Source organism: Oratosquilla oratoria, chromosome 6 (genome assembly GCF_046742065.1).
Source record: "Oratosquilla oratoria isolate Oo_2021 chromosome 6, ASM4674206v1, whole genome shotgun sequence".
Lineage (NCBI taxonomy): Eukaryota > Metazoa > Arthropoda > Malacostraca > Stomatopoda > Squillidae > Oratosquilla > Oratosquilla oratoria.
Window position 1 is genome coordinate 77,763,447 of NC_134782.1, and position 5,882 is coordinate 77,769,328.

Here is a 5,882-nt window from a genome sequence, read left to right on the forward strand (position 1 = left end):
TAGGACGAGGGAGTCATATGAGAGGTACAAAGAAAAGAAAAGAGAAGTAAAGCAAAAGGTAAAGGAGGCAAAGAGGAGAGCAGATGTGAAATGGGGTAAGAGTATGACAGAAAATTTTGAAAGTAATAAAAAGATGTTTTGGAAAGAAATTAAGAGAGGAAGAGGAGGCGAATCAAGTAGAGAAGAAAAGGTAAAAGGTGCAGATGGAGAGATGATAATGGAAGAGAAGGCAGTAAGGGGAAGATGGGCAGAATATTTTAGGGAGTTGCTAAATGTGAAGGAGGATAGGGAGGGAAAGATAGCTGCAGTGGGAAATGCTAAGAAAATGAGAGTGATGAGTGAGGAGAATGGAGGAAAAATAAGGAAGGATGAGGTGAAGGCAGTTGTTAAGATGATGAAAGCAGGTAAGGCACCTGGTCTGGATGGATGCCATGCAGAATGTCTGAAAAAGGGAGGTACAGTGATGGTGGACTGGCTGGTGAGGTTATTTAATGTTTGCTGGAAAGAGGGTAGAGTGCCAGAGGACTGGAGGAGTGCCTGTATAGTTCCACTTTACAAGGGAAAAGGGAACAAGTGTGAATGTAGTAGTTTCAGAGGGATTAGCTTGTTAAGTGTAGTTGGGAAGGCTTATGGGAGGATCTTGATTGAGAGGATTAGGAGAGGAACAGAAGGAGTAATTGGTGAGGAACAGTGTGGATTTAGGACAGGTAGAGGTTGTGTAGATCAGATTTTTGAGGTAAGACAGATATGTGAGAAATCTATAGGAAAGGGGAAGGATGTTTTTTGGACTTTTATGGATCTGGAAAAGGCTTATGATAGGATAGACAGAAAGGCACTGTGGGAGGCTATGCAGATATACGGGATAATACAGAGAGATTTAAAAAAGACAATAAGAAAAAGAAAACGACAATACGAAATGAACATCGCTGATAAATCTAAAGAGAATCCCAAAGAATTCTATAGTTACATTAGAGATAAAAAGGTTGTTAGGAATCACATTGGTCCACTATTATCTGCTGACGGTCAACTTGAATATTCAAATGAAGGAATGTGTAATATCTTAAACAATTATTTTAGCTCGGTATTCGTAAACGAAACACCTCAAAGTGAATTCCAAACTGAAACCTGTGAAAAGTCTGGGGTAAACTTACTACGGTAAATATAACAAAAGAAAAAATTAAAAGGTGTATAGACAAACTCAAAGTTAATAAAACACCAGGGCCTGACGGTTGGCATCCAAGAAACTTAAAGGAAATGAAAAATGAGATTGTTGTTCCATTAGAAATTATTTTCAAGAAATCCATCATATCCGGAGATGTCCCAAGAGAATGGAAGCTAGCTAACGTTACTCCCATATTCAAAAAAGGTGACAAAAAGAAACCAAATAACTATAGGCCTATAAGTTTGACTTCGATCGTAGGAAAAATAATGGAAACTATCATCAGAGATGCTATCGAATATCATTTAGAAAGTAACCGTTTGATAAATGATAGCCAGCATGGTTTCAGACGGAAACGTTCTTGCGTGACTAACTTACTCGAATTCTACAACACAGTTATCTCGAATTATGACAAAAGAAACAATATAGATTTAATATATCTAGACTTTGCAAAAGCTTTTGATACCGTCCCACACGAAAGACTACTTACTAAATTAGCTTTGCATGGAATAAGTGGTAGCCTATTAGGTTGGACTAGTAATTGGTTGAAAGGTCGAAAACAGAGAGTTGTTTTAAATGGAAAAACTTCTGGATGGAAAAATGTTGCAAGTGGAGTTCCTCAGGGTTCCGTTCTTGGACCACTTCTATTCATAGTATATATAAATGATATAGACCATGGACTAAAATCTACTGTTTCCAAATTTGCTGATGATACAAAACTGTGCGGAGTGGCAAATGATCACTCAAACCAATTAGATATTCAAGAAGATTTAGATAAATTACAGCAATGGTCTGAAAAGTGGCTAATGAAATTTAACACAAGTAAATGCAAGGTAATGCACATAGGTAAAAATAACAGTAAGTACGATTACAAGTTATTTGGAAATTCGTTAACAAAAGTGGATAGTGAAAAAGATCTCGGCGTAATTATCAGTAACGACCTCAAATCATCCAAGCAGTGTATTTCAGCCTCTGAAAAAGCAAATAAGATTCTGGGATTGATTGCGCGATCTTTTGATTTCAAAAGTCCATCACTCATTAACAAGCTACATAAATCGTTAGTTCGTCCACATTTGGAATATGCTGTTTCCGTATGGTCACCGAATCTCATTAAAGACATTGACAGACTGGAAAAAGTACAACGGCGAGCCACAAAACTGATTCCAAATATCAAAAATAAATCATACGAAAATCGACTTAAGCACATGAATCTGTTTTCCCTAAAAAAGCGTAGACTCAGAGGTGACTTGATACAGGTCTTTAAGATTTTAAAGGGAATTGACAACATCAAAAGTGACCAAATTTTCACATTGAATGAGAATCAGACAAGAAACAATGGTCTCAAACTGTCCGGAAATAGATTCAATTTGGAAGTAGGTAGAAACAACTTTGCCAACCGTGTAGTTAATGAATGGAATAAACTTCCTGCACAGGTAGTGCAATGTAGTTCAGTTCAAAGCTTTAAGAATCATTTAGATAAATACCTAAGTAAGATGCTGTAATGATTATAATTTATGTTATATTATTTGTTTTTGTTTTGTTATAATTTGTCTGTCTGATTTTAATTTATTATTAGTTATATGTCAATTTATAATCATTTACTATTTACCTGTTTGTTTGTTATTCAACTATACCTATGCATTTATTTATGTATTTTATTTGTTATTTTTACATTATAGTTTTAATTTATTATTAATATGATATATATATGTATATATATATATATATATATGTGTGTGTATATATATGTATTTTTTTTTTTCGCATCCGACCTAGATATGGATCAAAAGGTCTCCTGTCGGCATGCTCCGCCTTTGTAATCCTTTGTAATCCTTTGATAAGAGGAAAGCATCTAGGAGCTGTCAAGAGTTTTTATGAGAGTAGTAGAGCTTGTGTCAGGATTAGAAATGGAGAGAGTGAGTGGTTCGAGGTAAAGGTGGGACTTCGTCAAGGATGCGTTATGTCACCCTGGCTGTTCAACTTATACAGGGATGGGGTGGTGCGAGGGGTAAATGCAAGGGTAGTGGGTCAGGGATTGGAGATGATTAAATAAAATGGAGAAAAGTGGGAGGTGAGCCAGCTGTTGTTTGCGGACGACACTGCGCTTGTGGCAGGATCGGAGGAGGGATTGAGGAAGTTGGTGGCAGAGTTTGGGAGAGTATGTGATAGAAGAAAGCTAAAGGTTAATGTGGGCAAAAGTAAGGTGATGAGATGTACAAGGGGTGAAAGTGGCAGTAGACTGGAAGTCAGCATTAAGGGAGAGCGACTGGAGGAAGTGGATAGTTTTAGATACTTGGGTGCAAATGTGGCAGGAAAAGGTGGAGTGAAGGTGGAGGTAGAATGTAGATTGAGAGAAGCGAGTAAATGCCTTGGTGGATTAAAGAGTGTAATGAGGAATAGACATTTGGGAATGGATGCTAAGAGGAGACTGTATGAAGGAGTGATTGTGCCAACAGCACTGTATGGGGCAGAAACATGGAACATAAGAGAAGAAGAGAGAAGGAGTTTGAATGTGTTTGAGATGAGGTGTCTGAGAAGTATGATGGGGGTTACTAGGCTAGATAGAGTGAGAAATGAGTAGGTGAGGAGGAGAACAGGGGTGGAAAGGGAGCTGGGAGATAGGGTTGATGAAAGAATATTAGGATGGTTTGGACACATGGAAAGAATGAGTGAAGAAAGACTAGTAAAAGAGGTATGGAAGGCAGATGTGGAGGGAGTGAACATGAGGGGACGTCCTAGGATGAGGTGGATGGATGAGGTGAAGGGGGCTTTGGGGAAGAGGGGAATGTCTTTTGAAGAAGGATGGGAGAGGACAGAAGACAGGGGTGAATGGAGAATGGTAGTATATGGATGATGTGATACATGAGGTGGAATGGGCGGGGGGATGGGGGATGAGGTAGTATGTGTGAGCAAATTTTGACACAGCCCAAAGGGATTTCTCCTCGTCTTCTCCTTTTATGCATTGGAGGGACAGAGAGGGGGGGGTCGCCGATTTAATGAAGCGGCCTTGCTGTGGATGTGCTGTGTCTTGCGACACTGCTTCTGACCCAGGGCAGTGGACAAGGTGCAGGGATGACCCGTCATCCAGGAGGTGCTAAGATGGGAGGGAGGGTGGAGGGGTGTGGAGTGTATTAAGGGATGAAATGGGTGGGAATGATTTTATGCCTTTTCCTTTTTGACTACCTCCCTTGTAAAGGGGAAAAAGCCTTGGTATATTTATGTATATATATATATATATATATATATATATATATATATATATATATATATATATATATATGTATATATATATGTATATATATATATATATATATATATATATACATGTACATATAGAGGTTGTCCGGAAAGTTCTGAGAGTTTTTGACAAGCAACAAAATGATACAAATAAAAGATGATCTAATAAATTCTATTCAATGAAATAACTTCCATTATTATTAATAACCTTTGTCCATCTCTCAGGTAACTTGAATACATCAGCATAAACTTTTGCTGGTTTTGAAGAAAAAAAATTGGCTACATGTGTTTTAACATCCTCATTTAGAGGATGTTAAAACACATGTAGCCAATGAGTTCTGCAGAGATAAGAATAAGTGGTAATCAGATGGAGCAATATCAGGGGAATATGCTGGATGGTGTAAGAGATCCTAGCCGAGTTCATGCAGCCGTGTCCGGGTAGGCTAGCCAAAGACACATGTGGTCTGGCATTATCTTGTTGAAACACCACCCCCTTCCTATTGGTAAACTCTGACCTTATTGTCTTGATTTTTCTATCCAAATTTGTCAACTGGGTACAGTACACATCCGAATTGGTTTGGTTTTTTGGTAAAGGTGGGACTTCGTCAAGGATGCGTTATGTCGCCCTGGCTGTTCAACTTATACATGGATGGGGTGGTGCGAGAGGTAAATGCAAGGGTAGTGGGTCAGGGATTGGAGATGGTTAAAGAAAATGGGAGGTGGTTAAAGAAAATGGGAGGTGAGCCAGCTGTTGTTTGCTGACGGCACTGCGCTTGTGGCAGGATCGGAGGAGGGACTGAGGAAGTTGGTGACGGAGTTTGGGAGAGTATGTGATAAAAGAAAGCTGATGATAAATGTGGGTAAAAGTAAGGTGATGAGATGTACAAGGGGTGAAAGTGGCAGTAGACTGGAAGTCAGCATTAAGGGAGAGCGACTGGAGGAAGTGGATAGTTTTAGATACTTGGGTGCAAATGTGGCAGGAAAAGGTGGAGTGAAGGTGGAGGTAGAATGTAGATTGAGAGAAGCGAGTAAATGCCTTGGTGGATTGAAGAGTGTAATGAGGAATAGACATTTGGGGATGGATGCTAAGAGGAGACTGTATGAAGGAGTGATTGTGCCAACAGCACTGTATGGGGCAGAAACATGGAACATAAGAGAGGAAGAGAGAAGGAGTTTGAATGTGTTTGAGATGAGGTGTCTGAGAAGTATGATGGGGGTTACTAGGCTAGATAGAGTGAGAAATGAGTAGGTGAGGAGGAGAACAGGGGTGGAAAGGGAGCTGGGAGATAGGGTTGATGAAAGAATATTAGGATGGTTTGGACACATGGAAAGAATGAGTGAAGAAAGACTAGTAAAAGAGGTATGGAAGGCAGATGTGGAAGAAGTGAACATGAGGGGACGTCCTAGGATGAGGTGGATGGATGGGGTGAAGGGGGCTTTGGGGAAGAGGGTTGTCTGTTGAGGAAGGACGGGAGAGGACAGAAGA